We start from the raw sequence: 19,664 nt of genomic DNA on the forward strand, positions 1-19,664 counted from the left end.
CCCTTCTCTTTTTGAATCTCAGGAGCAACAACATTGTCCTGGCGTCACCAGGGCTTTAAGTGGAAGCTTTTTCAATATTATATACAAGCCAAAGTTGCTGCTTATTTAACTTATGCAACTAACAACCATTGACAAAGCCAATAGTCCTGACTTCTTGTAGGTATGATGTTACTTGTATCATAAATCTACATGCAATGACAAAAACAGCAAAATACAAATCAGGCGGCACACTATGCTAAGCACAGATTTTTAGCTTATGTGTTTTTAAGCCACGACCCCAATTACATTAGCCACGCCCCTTTGAGAGACCCCCCACCCTAGTTTTTACAGCCCACTTGAAGCCCTGAGGCCAGGGAGGTTCTAACGAAAAATATACGCATTTGTAACTTTCATGGCAATTTTCCGGAGTTGTATTTAAAAACGTTGACAAGGCACACACACGCACCAGAAACAAATCCTACAAAACATAGGTTTCGACAGAGAAACAAGCAGCAGCACGCACGTAGGAGCTGCGGCGTCCTGCACCCGAGCCCCGGCTGTGTTTAAGCGCCGGCCGGGGCCTTGTGTCTGATTCACAGCTGTGCTGGTGTTTGCTGCAGAGGCTTCTTTCGAGCCGGTGCTCAATAATGCAACAAACACTCCGACTGCACAAGGAATTCAAGAAGATGTCTGTGTGTTTCCATGGTGACGTGTACTCTCGCGCCCTTTAATTAAAAAGCTTCGCCACATCAATTCAGTGTCAAAGTTGTGAGAATAGACTTAAACCCAGCTCAGGAGACAACAGCACTTCCATTCTTAGCGGATAAACAGAGGAAGAGCAGAATCCGCGCGCAGTCTGCGTAGGTCCGTACAGAACGCGTAGTTCGCGTAATAAAACTTCGCACACAGAGTTCACCTGCGTGTCTGCTCTATAAACAGCGCCACGAGGCTGGTGGGGGGGTGCATTCCGAGTTCCCAGCAAATCGCAAGAGATAGGAAATATTTTTAACGCAGAATTCTGCATATTCGATCAAAAAAGTTTACAAATGTAAATTTAAAAGTTTACACAAATATAAAGATGTTAACCTTTCTGATCGTGAATCTGCAACATATTTAAAAATAAAAACGACATAAAACTGTGGCTTGTGTAAAAGACTTCCGAACTAAGGGGTCAATTATGATGGCGGACGGATCGCCACCGCCATGCAGGCGGTGGCGATCCGTCCGCCATCCTTGCCCGTCCGCCACCTATTCCCCCCCGCCATATTACAATGGCGGGGCAACCTGTGGTGGCCGGGAAGACCGTCCGCCGCTTTTACGCCGGGAAAAGCTCTAATTTGGTGGCGGTGTCTATCCGACACCGCCAGCCATATTAGGATGTGGTGGGGGCTATGCCTTTCCGAAAAGGCATACGATCCTTGCTTTGGGGGCCCTTTGCGGGCCCCCAGGGTGAAGGGGGGGTTGGGGGGTGCACATGGGGGGTAACATGGCAGGCACCGCGTGGTGCCTGTCATGTTGTGCTTTGAAACGCACAACATACATTTTTAACACTGCGGCGGGTGGTGCTTTCAGCACCGCCCGCCGCAATGTTAAAAATGCAGGATGCGCCCGCCACTGTGGCAGGCGCACACTAATTCCACGGACGGGACCTCCACCCCTGTGGCGGATGGTCCTGTCCTCAGACAGGATGACCCCAATGTTGACCCCAATGTTTTTAGTGGATAGGTTATCAGTAAAGTTTATAATGCATGCTCTAAATTCTTTAGAAACAGATCACACGCATAGGGACTGGGTTCAACTAAATGGCCTAGTTCCCTAGGGCGCCTAATGAAGAAACTCATCACAGGTACATGGGGACCCACTCCGTGGATCTGCTCCTGGTACCCGTGCCGTGAGTACTCACTTGGACACTCCATCACAAGCATCGGGGTATCCAGGGCATAAGTCCTAAAAAAAGAAGTGGGGGATGCTGATGACACAACAGGAAGTGATGTCACGAAAGGTGGCTTGCACCATCAGACTCAATGCCTCCCTCGCTCACCCCTTAGATGCGATTGCATCAGAGAAGCCAGTGTGTGAGCAGCGTTCTGAATGAGCTCCGATCTCGCCCCAGAGAGGCCAAAGAGTGAATGTGTGGCTCCATTTGCTCCAGTTATCGAGCTCCCGGTAACATAAGTGGGGGGGGGGGACGCCGTCCACCCACGTGGTACCCGTACTCGAGCCCTGGGGGTTCCTGCTTCATGCATCCACTACTGGCACCCTGAGTATCCAATGGGAAAAGACGTCACATGCCCTGGACCTGCTACGGGTACAGTGAGTGAGTACCCACGGAGATACTCCATCAGAAGTATCGGGGGTCCCTGCTTCATCAGTTCAACACCAGCTTTCATTCAGCATCAGTTTGTCCTAGAAAAAGACGTCCCCTCTTTCCCTTCTTCCCCACAGTCTCCTCCACCCTTTCCTCACCTCTTTACTTCGTCTTTCCCATTCTTTGTTTCAGATTCCTCTCATGTTTCCTTCAGCTCCGTCTCTTCTCCTTCCTTCGTTTCCTCCTCCCTCCTCCTCCGTGTCCTCTCTTTCCCTTCTTCCCCACAGTCTCCTCCACCTTTTCTCACCTCCTTACTTCCTCCTTCCCTGCTTGTTTCAGATTCCTCTCATGTTTCCTTCAGCTCCACCTCTTCTCCTTCCTTCTTTCTCCCTCTCCCCCTGCTCCCTCCCCGCCCCCTCCTCCTCCGTGTCCCCTCGTTCCCTTCTTCCCCACAGTCTCCTCCACCCTTTTTCTCACTTCTTTACTTCGTCTTTCTCATTCTTTGTTTCAGATTCCTCCTCTCATGTTTCCTTCTGCTCCGCCTCTTCTCCTTCCTTCGTTTCTCCCCCTCCCTCTCCCCATCCCCGCGCCCACTCTCTCCCTTTGGTTGTCTTTGGCCCGTGCACAGCAGCGGAGAGGCTGGCACTGCCCCTGCCCAGGCTGACGCTCCATTTATTTACCAGTTTATCTTATTAATGAGCTAATTACAGGCTCCGTCTCCGTGAACCCGCGAAGGCAGAGACGGCGCGTGCCCGTCCAGGGGCGCCGCAGCTGGAGAGGAGAAGGCAAGGGGCGTCGTGCGCTTTACAAGCATGCACGAGGCAGCATGCACCATGCATCCCAGAGCATTACTAGCATGCACCATGCACCCTGACATTACAGGCATGCACGAGGCAGCATGCACCGTGCACCCGTGCCTTACAAGCATGCACGAGGCAGCATGCACCGTGCACCCTGACATTACAAGCATGCACGAGGCAGCATGCACCGTGCACCCGCGCCTTACAAGCATGCACGAGGCAGCATGCACCGTGCATCCCAGAGCATTACTAGCATGCACCATGCACCCTGACATTACAAGCATGCACGAGGCAGCATGCACCGTGCACCTGCGCCTTACAAGCATGCACGAGCCAGCATGCACCGTGCATCCCAGAGCATTACTAGCATGCACCATGCACCCTGACATTACAAGCATGCACGAGGCAGCATGCACCATGCACCCGCGCCTTACAAGCATGCACGAGGCAGCCTGCACCGTGCATCCCAGAGCATTACTAGCATGCACCATGCACCCTGACATTACAAGCATGCACGAGGCAGCATGCACCGTGCACCCGCGCCTTACAAGCATGCACGAGGCAGCATGCACCGTGCACCCTGACATTACAAGCATGCACGAGGCAGCATGCACCGTGCACCCGCGCCTTACAAGCATGCACGAGGCAGCATGCACCGTGCATCCCAGAGCATTACTAGCATGCACCATGCACCCTGACATTACAAGCATGCACGAGGCAGCATGCACCGTGCACCTGCGCCTTACAAGCATGCACGAGCCAGCATGCACCGTGCATCCCAGAGCATTACTAGCATGCACCATGCACCCTGACATTACAAGCATGCACGAGGCAGCATGCACCGTGCACCTGCGCCTTACAAGCATGCACGAGCCAGCATGCACCATGCATCCCAGAGCATTACTAGCATGCACCATGCACCCTGACATTACAAGCATGCACGAGGCAGCATGCACCGTGCACCCGCGCCTTACAAGCATGCACGAGGCAGCATGCACCGTGCATCCCAGAGCATTACTAGCATGCACCATGCACCCTGACATTACAAGCATGCACGAGGCAGCATGCACCGTGCACCCGCGCCTTACAAGCATGCACGAGCCAGCATGCACTGTGCATCCCAGAGCATTACTAGCATGCACCATGCCACCCTGACATTACAAGCATGCACGAGGCAGCATGCACCGTGCACCCGCGCCTTACAAGCATGCACGAGGCAGCATGCACCGTGCATCCCAGAGCATTACTAGCATGCACCATGCACCCTGACATTACAAGCATGCACGAGGCAGCATGCACCCGCGCCTTACAAGCATGCACGAGCCAGCATGCACCATGCATCCCAGAGCATTACTAGCATGCACCATGCACCCTGACATTACAAGCATGCACGAGGCAGCATGCACCGTGCACCCGCGCCTTACAAGCATGCACGAGGCAGCGTGCACCGTGCATCCCAGAGCATTACTAGCATGCACCATGCACCCTGACATTACATGCATGCACCAGGCAGCATGCTCCGTGCACTTCAACATTACAGCCATGCACCACACAGAATACACTGTGCACCCCAGGCATTACAAGCATGCACGAGCCAGCATGCTCCATGTACCCCGAAATTACATGCATGCACGAGGAAGCACGCTCCATGTACCCCGACATTACATGCACACACGAGCCAGCATGCTCCATGTACCCTGACATTACATGCGTGCACGAGGCAGCACGCTCCATGTACCCTGACATTATATGCATGCACGAGCCAGCATGCTCCATGTACCCTGACATTACACGCATGCACGAGGCAGCATGCTCCATGTACCCTGACATTACATGCATGCACGAGGCAGCATTCTCCATGTACCCTGACATTACATGCATGCACGAGGCAGCATGCACTGAGCACCCTGACATTACATGCATGCACGAGGCAGCATGCTCCATGTACCCTGACATTACATGCATGCACGAGGCAGCATGCACTGAGCACCCTGACATTACATGCATGCACGAGGCAGCATGCTCCATGTACCCTGACATTACATGCATGCAGCACGCTCCATGTACCCTGACATTACATGCATGCACGAGGCAGCATGCTCCATGTACCCTGACATTACATGCATGCACGAGACAGCACGCTCCATGTACCCTGACATTACATGCATGCACGAGGCAGCATGCTCCATGTGCCCCGACATTACATGCATGCACGAGGCAGCATGCACTGATCACCCTGACATTACATGCATGCACGAGGCAGCATGCTCCGTGCACTTCAACATTACAGCCATGCACCACACAGAATACACTGTGCACCCAGACATTACATGCATGCACCAGACAGCATCCACCGTGCACCAAGCGCATTACTAGCATGCACGAGCCAGCATGCTTCATGACATTACAAGCATTCACCGTGCATCCCAGACATTACAAGCATGCACCAGACAGCAATCACCCTGCATCCCAGACATTACATGCATGCACCAGACAGCAATCACCCTGCATCCCAGATATTACTAGCATGCACCAGACAACAATCACACTGCATCCCAGACATTTCTAGCATGCACCAGACAACAATCACCCTGCATCCCAGATATTACTAGCATGCACCAGACAGCAATCACCCTGCATCCCAGACATTACATGCATGCACCAGACAGCAATCACCCTGCATCCATGACATTACTAGCATGCACCAGACAGCAATCACCGCGCATCCCAGACATTACATGCATGCACCAGACAGCAATCACCGCGCATCCCAGACATTACATGCATGCACCAGACAGCAATCACCGCGCATCCCAGACATTACAAGCATGCACCAGACAGCAATCACCGTGCATCCTAGCCATTACATGCATGCACCAGACAGCAATCACCGTGCATCCCAGAGATTACAAGCATGCACCAGACAACAATCACACTGCATCCCAGACATTTCTAGCATGCACCAGACAGCAATCACCCTGCATCCCAGATATTACTAGCATGCACCAGACAACAATCACACTGCATCCCAGACATTTCTAGCATGCACCAGACAACAATCACACTGCATCCCAGACATTTCTAGCATGCACCAGACAGCAATCACCCTGCATCCCAGACATTACATGCATGCACCAGACAGCAATCACCCTGCATCCATGACATTACTAGCATGCACCAGACAGCAATCACCGCTCATCCCAGACATTACATGCATGCACCAGACAGCAATCACCGCGCATCCCAGACATTACATGCATGCACCAGACAGTAAGCACTGCATATCCCAGACATTACATGCATGCACCAGACAGCAATCACCGTGCATCCCAGACATTACAAGCATGCACCAGACAGCAATCACCGTGCATCCCAGACATTACAAGCATGCACCAGACAGCAATCACCGTGCATCCCAGCCATTACATGCATGCACCAGACAGCAATCACCCAGCATACCAGACATTACATGCATGCACCAGACAGCAATCACCGTGCATCCCAGACATTACAAGCATGCACCAGACAGCAATCACCGTGCATCCCAGACATTACATGCATGCACCAGACAGAATACACTGTGCACTCAGATATTACAAGCATGCACCAGGCAGCATGCACCATGCACCAAGCGCATTACTAGCATGCACGAGCCAGCATGCTTCATGTACCTTGACATTACAAGCATGCACCAGACAACAATCACACTGCATCCCAGACATTACTAGCATGCACCAGACAGCAATCACACTGCATCCTAGACATTACATGCATGCACCAGACAGCAATCACCGTGCATCCCAGACATTACATTCATGCACCAGACAGCAATCACCCTGCATCCCAGACATTACATGCATGCACCAGACAGCAATCACCGTGCATCCCAGACACTACAAGCATGCACCAGACAGCAATCACCGTGCATCCCAGACATTACAAGCGTTCACCAGACAGCAATCATACTGCATCCCAGACATTTCTAGCATGCACCAGACAACAATAACACTGCCTCCCAGACATTACAAGCATGCACCAGACAGCAATCACACTGCATCCTAGACATTACATGCATGCACCAGACAGCAATCACACTGCATCCTAGACATTACATGCATGCACCAGACAGCAATCACCGCTCATCCCAGACATTACATGCATGCACCAGACAGCAATCACCGCGCATCCCAGACATTACATGCATGCACCAGACAGCAATCACCGCGCATCCCAGACATTACAAGCATGCACCAGACAGCAATCACCGTGCATCCTAGCCATTACATGCATGCACCAGACAGCAATCACCGCGCATCCCAGACATTACAAGCATGCACCAGACAGCAATCACCGTGCATCCCAGACATTACAAGCATGCACCAGACAGCAATCACCGTGCATCCCAGACATTACATGCATGCACCAGACAGCAATCACCGTGCATCCCAGACACTACAAGCATGCACCAGACAGTAATCACCGTGCATCCCAGACATTACAAGCGTTCACCAGACAGCAATCATACTGCATCCCAGACATTTCTAGCATGCACCAGACAACAATAACACTGCCTCCCAGACATTACAAGCATGCACCAGACAGCAATCACACTGCATCCTAGACATTACATGCATGCACCAGACAGCAATCACACTGCATCCTAGACATTACATGCATGCACCAGACAGCAATCACTGTGCATCCCAGACATTACATTCATGCACCAGACAGCAATCACCCTGCATCCCAGACATTACATGCATGCACCAGACAGCAATCACCGTGCATCCCAGACACTACAATCATGCACCAGACAGCAATCACCGTGCATCCCAGACATTACAAGCGTTCACCAGACAGCAATCATACTGCATCCCAGACATTTCTAGCATGCACCAGACAACAATCACACTGCATCCCAGACATTACTAGCATGCACCAGACAGCAATCACACTGCATCCTAGACATTACAAGCATGCATCAGACAGCAATCACCGTGCATCCCAGACATTACATTCATGCACCAGACAGCAATCACCCTGCATCCCAGACATTACATGCATGCAACAGACAGCAATCACCGTGCATCCCAGACACTACAAGCATGCACCAGACAGCAATCACCGTGCATCCCAGACATTACAAGCGTTCACCAGACAGCAATCATACTGCATCCCAGACATTTCTAGCATGCACCAGACAACAATCACACTGCATCCCAGACATTACTAGCATGCACCAGACAGCAATCACACTGCATCCTAGACATTACAAGCATGCATCAGACAGCAATCACCGTGCATCCCAGACATTACATTCATGCACCAGACAGCAATCACCCTGCATCCCAGACATTACATTCATGCACCAGACAGCAATCACCCTGCATCCCAGACATTACATGCATGCACCAGACAGCAATCACCGTGCATCCCAGACACTACAATCATGCACCAGACAGCAATCACCGTGCATCCCAGACATTACAAGCATGCACCAGACAGCAATCACCCTGCATCCCAGACATTACATGCATGCAACAGACAGCAATCACCGTGCATCCCAGACACTACAAGCATGCACCAGACAGCAATCACCGTGCATCCCAGACATTACAAGCGTTCACCAGACAGCAATCACCCTGCATCCCAGACATTTCTAGCATGCACCAGACAGCATTCTCACTGTATCCCAGACATTACAAGCATGCACCAGACAGCATTAACTGTGCATCTCAGACATTACAAGCATTAATCCAGCATGCACCGTGCTCCCCAGACAATACTGGCATGCACCGTGCAGCCCGATATTACAAGCATTAATCTGGCATGCAGCATGCACTCCAGGCATCACAGGCATGCGCCAGACAGCCTGCACCGTGCATCCCAGACATCACAAGCATGCACACGTCCCTACAGTCCCTACATTTTTGTACTGCCTAATATGCAAAAGCACAGGTTCCTACAGGGATTTTTGGGACTTGTGCTTTCGCATGTTAGGCACTACAAGATGCCGTGTCAACCTTTGATGAAATATAGGTACTAGTGGTCTAAAAATAGGCATGAAATGTATTAACCTGTGAAATGCCATTCAGAATTTGTGAGAATATGAGAAACGATTGATTTTGGAATGTTCTAATTAGCCCTGAAGAAGTCCTCTTGTTTCTTGGGGCCGAAACATGTCGGCTGTATTCCTTATCTGATTTCAAAATAAAATAAAGGAAACATTTGTAAACATACTGAGTGCTTTGGACATGTGGAACTTTTGGATTAACTTTGTCGAATATGCATAAATGGACTTTATTAGATCTGTATTAATTATGTGCTGTGCCCTTTCCATGAGCTTTTTTCGATTTATTTGTAGTTATATATATTTTTTGAATGGTTAATCCTGGAATGTAAAGCACACACTTTTGAGGAACAATAGTGTGCGACAACATATATCGCAACTGTCCAAATCAAGAGTTTTAAGTAATGTAGGTTAACAAAAGCACCTGTAGAGATGCGGCCCCCGCCAACACTCACAGGCTCAATCTATCCATGGACAGCACAGGCAGAAAGTTTCTGTGCAAGGGATGTATGTCGTTACTACACATGCTTTTACAACGCATGCCTTTACCACGCAAGTTTTACAACACAAGTCGTTACAACGACTTGCGTTGGGGGGCGCTGGATAGTGAATAGTTTAATTTACTATTCCAACTCCAGTCCCCTTTAATAGTAGGGAAGGAGTTGGATAGTAAATTAAACTATTCCCTATCCTACAGCGCCCCCCAGCACAAGTCGTTGTAACACTTGCGTTGTAAAAGTTGCGTGGTAAAGGTACTGCATGGTAAAAGTTGCGTTGTAAACACTGTTCCCCTGTGCAAGGGTAGGGTTTGTTGCTTGTGACTAAGAATGCTCTTACTAATTACAGCCAGTAGGGAGGGGTAAGCGGGACCCACTGGAGTAAAACATGGGAACATTATCTGCCGGTTACCCTAGGAGGCTAGTGTCCTACAATCCCTAGCCCATAGCGTGCCCTAGATTAGCCCGACTGTCTCTCTGCCCGCAGTGCTTACTGCATTGATAACTTTGTATTATCCAATTGCCTTCTAACACTTATGCACAGTACTGTGCTGTGTATCGGAAGGAAAGAGCTTTGTCTTCATGAGTAAAGCACCGGCTGGACCCTGCATTATTGACTGATGTGATATCAATCAACCAATCAGGGGGTTTTAAAGCGCGCTACTCACCCGTGAGGGTCTCAAGGCGCTCAGGGTGGGGGATATGGGCGGATATGACTCCCCAGCTCTGCGGCTCTAAGCACCCCCCCTTTGAGCCAGACTTGGGCTGCTCCACTTTGCCACCCTGAGGTTAAGTGCTAAAGGGCTGTAGTTGGGCTTCTCCCTGCATGCCAGGGAATGGTTGCACTTGTTACAATCTGAGACCAGTTACCTCTGGATGAAAGGAAAAAAAACACAACTTTCATTTTAGCAGCAGAGCACAGAGTTCATTTTCTCGATGGAGGGGGAAGAATTTAAATCACTGCTCAGCTGTGTCCCAAAGCTTCCTGGCACAGGAGCACCACCCAGTGACATCTATACTGTTTCAGTTCAAAGGTGAATACGTCACATGCTTAACACTTATTGATGGAAACTTCCAGCAGAAGTCTTTGTTAACAAAGGCAATACTATTTTACAAAAATAGCTAATCAGGTGATTATAAAAGTCTGCACCTGGGGTTTGAAAGTAGCTTGGTGTCCTAGGCTTGTCTGGGTCTGAGGTGTGAGACTTACTCCCACATGTCTGGGCTTCTATGGAGACCAACGTCCTGGCTGCCCTGCACGTCTATTGTACTCTTATCAACATATTTTATTAAAAAGTGTTACCATGGCTGCCTAAATATATTTCTCTAGTCCAAGAAAACATGCACTTGCTTTTCTCCCTTCAAATCTTGACCCTATTGGCGCTGTTTGTCCCTCTGCTATCGTAACAAGGCTAGGCCTGTATTGGTTTTTCACTACATACATTTGAACATATTTTTCTGCTGAGGTTTGCATTGAAACACACACACTTCCTCCATTATTTACATCTGCCTGCCCTGGGACCCCGAACACGCGCCTACACTTCTGTTTCCTGGAAGTGTGAACATTTACCAATGCAAAGGGGAATTCACGTGGAGACCCTTGTTGTGGCAGCTTTCCAAAATACTCCAAGCACTGGCATAACGAGAATTGAGAGGGCCCCTCCCTGCAAGGTATTTGGAGGGCCCCTCCATACTCAGTCAATAGCTTTCTGGCTGCGGTGCTGTGCTGAGGGGGCCCCCTGGAGCCTGGGGTCCCCCACACCACAGGGGCTGAGGGGGCCTGTGTTACACCACTGACTCCAAGTCACAGGGGCACAATGGAGTCAATTCACAGAACTAATTTATGACAAAATCATAAACTTACTACTTTTGGTATTCACAAAAGGCATTTAGTAGTCTTAAATTAGGATTTTATCTTAAATTAGGATTTTGTATTAAATTAGGATTTTGTCCTAAATTAGGATTTTGTCTTTAATTCGGATTTTGTCCTAAATTTGGATTTTGTCCTAAATTAGGATTTTGTCCTAAATTAGGATTTTGTCTTTAATTCGGAATTTGTCCTAAATTAGGATTTTGTCTTAAATTTGGATTTTGTCTTAAATTCGGATTTTGTCCTAAAGTCAGATTTTTTTTAAAATTAGGATTTTGTCCTAAATTAGGATTTTGTCTTTAATTCTGATTTTTTCCTAAATTAGGATTTTGTCCTAAATTAGGATTTTGTCTTTAATTCGGATTTTGTCCTAAATTCGGATTTTGTCTTAAATTAGGATTTTGTCCTAAATTAGGATTTTGTCTTAAATTAGGATTTTGTCCTAAATTAGGATTTTGTCTTTAATTCGGATTTTGTCCTAAATTTGGATTTTGTCCTAAATTTGGATTTTGTCCTAAATTAGGATTTTGTCCTAAATTAGGATTTTGTCTTTAATTCGGATTTTGTCCTAAATTAGGATTTTGTCTTAAATTTGGATTTTGTCTTAAATTCGGATTTTGTCCTAAATTCGGATTTTGTTTTAAATTAGGATTGTGTCTTAAATTAAATTGAAGACAAACTTAAGTTAAACTTAAATTTAACTTAAGACACATCCTAATTTAAGACAAAATCCTAACTTAAAACAAAATCCTAATTTAGGACAAAATCTTAATTTAAGACAAATTCCTAATTTAGGACAAAATCCTAATTTAAAACAAGATCCTAATTTAGGACAAAATCCTAATTTAAGATAAAATCTTAATTTAAGACAAAATCCTAATTTAAGACAAAATCTTAATTTAAAACTACTAAATGCCTTCTGTGAATACCAAAAGTAGTAAGATTAGGATTTTGTTGTGAGTTAGTTTTGTGAATCGGGCCCAATTAGTTCTAGGCCTGCAGGTTCCTCTATTGCACACCCTGTTATCAAGATTGTCTGCTAGCTACTCAATGGAACGGAAACAAGACTACAACTCCCAGAATACTGTGCTTCTTTAATGAAACATCAGGGTTGTTGCTAGTTAAAGCCATTCTCTGTGCAGTACATGTGCATGCAGTGTTGTTCTTCGTTAACACAGTTCTGTCTCAGTGCTGTTTCTGGTGCGGTGCTGTTCATGCAGCGTTGTTCTTTGTTAGCACAGTGCTGTCTCCACTCTGTAGCTGGAGCGGTGCTGTTCATGCAGCGTTGTTCTTTGTTAGCACAGTGCTGTCTCCACGCTGTAGCTGGAGCGGTGCTGTTCATGCAGCGTTGTTCTTTGTTAGCACAATGCTATCTCCACTCTGTAGCTGGAGCGGTGCTGTTCATGCAGCGTTGTTCTTTGTTAGCACAGTGCTGTCTCCACGCTGTAGCTGGAGCGGTGCTGTTCATGCAGCGTTGTTCTTTGTTAGCACAATGCTATCTCCACTCTGTAGCTGGAGCGGTGCTGTTCATGCAGCGTTGTTCTTTGTTAGCACAGTGCTGTCTCCACTCTGTAGCTGGAGCGGTGCTGTTCATGCAGTGTTGTTCTTTGTTAGCACAGTGCTGTCTCCACTCTGTAGCTGGAGCGGTGCTGTTCATGCAGCGTTGTTCTTTGTTAGCACAGTGCTGTCTCCACGCTGTAGCTGGAGCGGTGCTGTTCATGCAGCGTTGTTCTTTGTTAGCACAATGCTATCTCCACTCTGTAGCTGGAGCGGTGCTGTTCATGCAGCGTTGTTCTTTGTTAGCACAGTGCTGTCTCCACTCTGTAGCTGGAGCGGTGCTGTTCATGCAGTGTGTTCTTTGTTAGCACAGTGCTGTCTCCACTCTGTAGCTGGAGCGGCGCTGTTCATGCAGTGTTGTTCTTTGTTAGCACAATGCTATCTCCACTCTGTAGCTGGAGCGGCGCTGATCATGCAGTGTTGTTCTTTGTTAGCACAGTGCTGTCTCCACTCTGTAGCTGGAGCGGCGTTGTTCATGCAGTGTTGTTCTTTGTTAGCACAGTGCTGTCTCCACTCTGTAGCTGGAGCGTGCTGTTCATGCAGCGTTGTTCTTTGTTAGCACAGTGCTGTCTCCACGCTGTAGCTGGAGCGGTGCTGTTTATGCAGCGTTGTTCTTTGTTAGCACAGTGCTGTCTCCACTCTGTAGCTGGAGCGGTGCTGTTCAAGCAGCGTTGTTCTTTGTTAGCACAGTGCTGTCTCCACTCTGTAGCTGGAGCGGTGCTGTTCATGCAGCGTTGTTCTTTGTTAGCACAGTGCTGTCTCCACGCTGTAGCTGGAGCGGTGCTGTTCATGCAGCGTTGTTCTTTGTTAGCACAATGCTGTCTCCACTCTGTAGCTGGAGCGGTGCTGTTCATGCAGCGTTGTTCTTTGTTAGCACAGTGCTTTCTCCACTCTGTAGCTGGAGCGGTGCTGTTCATGCAGCGTTGTTCTTTGTTAGCACAGTGCTGTCTCCACGCTGTAGCTGGAGCGGTGCTGTTCATGCAGCGTTGTTCTTTGTTAGCACAGTGCTGTCTCCACTCTGTAGCTGGAGCGGTGCTGTTCATGCAGTGTTGTTCTTTGTTAGCACAGTGCTCGCTCCACTCTGTAGCTGGTGCGGTGCTGTTCATGCAGCGTTGTTCTTTGTTAGCACAGTGCTGTCTCCACTCTGTAGCTGGAGCGGTGCTGTTCAAGCAGTGTTGTTCTTTGTTAGCACAGTGCTCGCTCCACTCTGTAGCTGGTGCGGTGCTGTTAATGCAGCTTTGTTCTTTGTTAGCACAGTGCTGTGTCCATGCTGTAGCTGGTGCAGTGCTATTCATGCAGCGTTGTTCTTTGTTAGCACAGTGCTGTCTCCACTCTGTAGCTGGAGCGGTGCTGTTCATGCAGCGTTGTTCTTTGTTAGCACAGTGCTGTCTCCACTCTGTAGCTGGAGCGGTGCTGTTCAAGCAGCGTTGTTCTTTGTTAGCACAGTGCTGTCTCCACTCTGTAGCTGGAGCGGTGCTGTTCATGCAGCGTTGTTCTTTGTTAGCACAGTGCTGTCTCCACGCTGTAGCTGGAGCGGTGCTGTTTATGCAGCGTTGTTCTTTGTTAGCACAGTGCTGTCTCCACTCTGTAGCTGGAGCGGTGCTGTTCAAGCAGCGTTGTTCTTTGTTAGCACAGTGCTGTCTCCACTCTGTAGCTGGAGCGGTGCTGTTCATGCAGCGTTGTTCTTTGTTAGCACAGTGCTGTCTCCACGCTGTAGCTGGAGCGGTGCTGTTCATGCAGCGTTGTTTCTTGTTAGCACAGTGCTGTCTCCACTCTGTAGCTGGAGCGGTGCTGTTCATGCAGTGTTGTTCTTTGTTAGCACGGTGCTGTCTCCACTCTGTAGCTGGAGCGGCGCTGTTCATGCAGTGTTGTTCTTTGTTAGCACAGTGCTGTCTCCACTCTGTAGCTGGAGCGGCGCTGTTCATGCAGTGTTGTTCTTTGTTAGCACAGTGCTGTCTCCACTCTGTAGCTGGAGCGGCGCTGTTCATGCAGTGTTGTTCTTTGTTAGCACAGTGCTGTCTCCACTCTGTAGCTGGAGCGTGCTGTTCATGCAGCGTTGTTCTTTGTTAGCACAGTGCTGTCTCCACGCTTTAGCTGGAGCGGTGCTGTTCATGCAGCGTTGTTCTTTGTTAGCACAGTGCTGTCTCCACTCTGTAGCTAGAGCGGTGCTGTTCATGCAGCGTTGTTCTTTGTTAGCACAGTGCTGTCTTCACTCTGTAGCTGGAGCAGTGCTGTTCATGCAGCGTTGTTCTTTGTTAGCACAGTGCTGTCTCCACGCTGTAGCTGGAGCGGTGCTGTTCATGCAGCGTTGTTCTTTGTTAGCACAATGCTGTCTCCACTCTGTAGCTGGAGCGGTGCTGTTCATGCAGCGTTGTTCTTTGTTAGCACAGTGCTGTCTCCACTCTGTAGCTGGAGCGGTGCTGTTCATGCAGCGTTGTTCTTTGTTAGCACAGTGCTGTCTCCACTCTGTAGCTGGAGCGGTGCTGTCCATGCAGCGTTGTTCTTTGTTAGCACAGTGCTGTCTCCACTCTGTAGCTGGAGCGGTGCTGTTCATGCAGCGTTGTTCTTTGTTAGCACAATGCTGCCTCCACTCTGTAGCTGGAGCGGTGCTGTTCATGCAGCGTTGTTCTTTGGTAGCACAGTGCTGTCTCCACTCTGCAGCTGGAGCGGTGCTGTTCATGCAGCGTTGTTCTTTGTTAGCACAGTGCTGTCTCCACTCTGTAGCTGGAGCGGTGCTGTTCATGCAGCGTTGTTCTTTGTTAGCACAGTGCTGTCTCCACTCTGTAGCTGGAGCGGTGCTGTTCATGCAGCGTTGTTCTTTGTTAGCACAGTGCTGTCTCCACGCTGTAGCTGGAGCGGTGCTGTTAATGCAGCTTTGTTCTTTGTTAGCACAGTGCTGTGTCCATGCTGTAGCTGGTGCAGTGCTATTCATGCAGCGTTGTTCTTTGTTAGCACAGTGCTCTCTCCACCTGTAGCTGGTGTGTGCTGTTCATGCAGTGTTGTTCTTTGTTAGCACAGTGCTGTATACACTCTGTAGCTGGTGTGTTCTGTTTATGCAGCTTTCCTCTCTATTACCAAAGTGCTGTCTACGTGCTGTAGGGGCATTGCTGTGTCTGCTTTGGCTCAGAGATATTACAGCGTTGCAGCTGGTGCAGTGCACGCCCCCTGCTGCGCTGGATTCGGTGCTGTTTCTGTGCTGCAGCTGGCAGTGCTGTGCCTGTTCTGCTGCAGAGCTGGCTGCACGCTGAAACCTGGAAAGGGCAGTCTGTATGCCACTACTGCCGCAGTGCTGTTTCTGTGCTGCAGCTGCTGTCAAACCTTGGTTCTCCTCAGGGCTTTAAGTGTGCCGGGTCCCTCTGGGTCTCCGTAATTAAAAACGGACATTGACAAGGGTCCCTTTGGGGCCTCCTGTCATGTTCTCCACTTTACAGGTAAAAAACTGATTACATTCTGAAATATGAATGTAAAAAAACGTTAAAATAGTCCATGACAGCTGTTAAATTCCAGTCTATGGTTCACTTGTTTTTATTAGCCTTGCATTCCCTTAGATTGTTTTTCTAAATTCCAGGATGTTGTGTATTTAGTGTGTAGCCTGTCAGTCTTTGTTTGCTGCACACTTTGAACAGGGTCTCTCTCCTCCAGGTGTTTGCACCCGGACGTGGTTGACAGCTCTCAGTTGAGGCTGAAGGCAGTGCCAGCTTCTCACAGCGCCTGCCAATGGGGCAGAAATGTGTTCTGAATTCATGCTCATCCAGTCCTTGGCCTCTCTGCAGAGCGTGCAGACGAATGGTCAAGTATTCCAGTTGCAATGGTCAATCTGTGCACATGTGTGTTGGGGAGGGCACAGTTGTCAAAATATTGAAAAGGGAGAGGTAAAAGAAAGTGCAGTGCATACAGGTGACTGGGTGTCCTGTGTGTGGTGAAGTGAGGAGATGTGAGGGAGGCAGTGGCGGCTCCTCAAGGGAGTGCTGCGGGATGGTGAGGCAGGGCGGGGAGGGGCAGGGTGGGTGGTAGTGAACTCCGGAATATGGGCCGAACCGAGTTGATAAATAAAGAAATAAAACGAATTACATTGCGCGCTGCATCGCCGAGCATTACCTGATGCACGGCTTGCTCCATTCTGTGGCAGGTGCAGTGCCACCTCTGTGGAGCTCTAGCAGGTGCAGTGCCATCTTTGTGAGTGCTGTAGGTGATGCAGTGCCACTTCTGTGGAGCTGTGGTAGGTTCAGTGCCACCTCTGTGGAGCTGTAGCTGGTGCAGTGCCACCTCGGTGGAGCTGTAGGAGCTGTAGCAGGTGCAGTGCCACCTCTGTGGAGCTGTAGGAGCTGTAGCAGGTGCAGTATCACCTCTGTGCGAGCAGTGGCAGGTGCAGTGCCACCTCTGTGGAGCTGTAGCTGGTGCAGAGCGACCTCCGTGGAGCTGTTGCTGGTGCAGTGCCACCTCTGTGGAGCTGTAGCTGGTGCAGTGCCACCTCTGTGGAGCTGTAGGAGCTGTAGCAGGTGCAGTGCAACCTCTGTGGAGCTGTAGCTGGTGCAGAGCGACCTCTGTGGAGCTGTTGCTGGTGCAGTGCCACCTCTGTGAAGCTGTAGCTGGTGCTGTAGGTGATGCAGTGCCACTTCTGTGGAGCTGTGGTAGGTTCAGTGCCACCTCTGTGGAGCTGTAGCTGGTGCAGTGCCACCTCGGTGGAGCTGTAGGAGCTGTAGCAGGTGCAGTGCCACCTCTGTGGAGCTGTAGGAGCTGTAGCTGGTGAGGTGCCACCTCTGTGGAGCTGTAGCTGGTGCAGTGCCACCTCTGTGGAGCTGTTGCTGGTGCAGTGCCACCTCTGTGGAGCTGTAGCTGGTGCAGTGCCACCTCTGTGGAGCTGGTGTAGTGCCACCTCTGTGGAGCGGGTGCAGTGCCACCTCTGTGAAGCTGCAGCTGGTGCAGTGCCACCTCTGGGCGAGCTGTAGCTGGTGCAGTGCCACCTCTGTGGAGCTGTAGCTGGTGCAGTGCCACCTCTGTGAAGCTGCAGCTGGTGCAGTGCCACCTATGTGAAGCTGCAGCTGGTGCAGTGCCACCACTGTGGAGCAGTAGCAGGGGCAGTGCCACCTCTGTGGAGCTGCAGCTGGTGCAGTGCCACCTCTCTGGAGCTGCAGCTGGTGCAGCCTCACCCTTGTGTATCTCTTCGTGCTGTAGCTGGGCCCCTCTGCTCTGTGCTGCAGTCGCAGATGCTGCAGGACAGTCTTGCTGCAGCCGCTCTTGTGCTGTTTCTGTGCTGCAGTTCTCTCCTGCCTGCACCTGCAGCAGTGTGCTCGCCATGTGCCGCCTGTCTGATGGATTCCCCCCTCACTCTGTCATTCAGTGCGCATGCTGTGACCTCTGACCCCAGGAGAGGCTGCAGAGTGTGACTGCCTGCTCAGCTGAGGGTGATGCTAATGAAACAGGACAAGGTGAGCGCGCGCCTTTGTCTTGGCTATTAGGAGAAGTGGAGCTAATGAGGCAGGCCTGTGCTAGCAGGCAGGCAGTAGGGATGGAGGCAAGCAGGCAAAGCGGGCAGCAGGGATGGGGGCAAGCAGGCAGAGCAGGCAGATCAAGCAGGGATGGGGCAAGCAGGCAGAGCGGGCAGATCAAGCAGGCAGCAGGGATGGGTAAGCAGGCAAAGTGGGCAGATCAAGCAGGCAGCAGGGATGGGGCAAGCAGGCAGAGCCGGCAGATCAAGCAGGCAGCAGGGATGGGGCAAGCGGGCAGATCAAGCAGGCAGCAGGGATGGGGCAAGCAGGCAGAGCAGGCGGAGCGGGCAGATCAAGCAGGCAGCAGGGATGGGGATAAGCAGGCAGAGCAGGCAGATCAAGCAGGGATGGGGCAAGCAGGCAGAGCGGGCAGATTAAGCAGGCAGCCGGGGAGTACCTGGCAGGTCATACATGTCTGCCGTGAGCCACTTTTCACGTGTGGCCCTGGAACTGGTCTTGGCTTGTGTTGCATGCTGGGACTTGTGGACCCAGGTCATTAATAAGCAGAAAGCAAGACTACTAGAGAATGAATTTAGGGCCCCATTCACAAAAGTAATCTGAGATAAAATCCGAACTTTATGACTTTCGGAATTCACAAAAGTCACTTTGGAGTAGTAAAGTTAGGAGTCCTATCTTTACTACTCCTAAACTGAGAAAAATCCTAACTTTAAGACTTTCGGTATTCACAGAAGGCATTTAGGAGTCCTAAAGTTAGGAGTCCTATCTTTACTACTCCTAAACTGAGAAAAATCCTAACTTTAATACTTTCGGTATTCACAAAAGGCATTTAGGAGTCCTAAAGTTAGGAGTCCTAACTTTACTACTCCTAAACTGAGAAAAATCCTAACTTTAATACTTTCGGTATTCACAAAAGGCATTTAGGAGTCCTAAAGTTAGGACTCCTAACTTTACTACTCCTAAACTGAGAAGAATCCTAAATTTAAGACTTTCGGTATTCACAGAAGGCATTTAGAAGTAGCAACGTTAGGATTCCTAACGTTACTACTACTAAATGCCTTTTATGAATACCAAAAGTCGTAAAGTTAGGATTTTTTCTCGGAATACTTTTGTGAATCGGACCCTTAGTCTCTGAA

The sequence above is a fragment of the Lissotriton helveticus genome, chromosome 7 (assembly GCF_964261635.1).
Source record: "Lissotriton helveticus chromosome 7, aLisHel1.1, whole genome shotgun sequence".
Taxonomy (NCBI): Eukaryota; Metazoa; Chordata; class Amphibia; order Caudata; family Salamandridae; genus Lissotriton; species Lissotriton helveticus.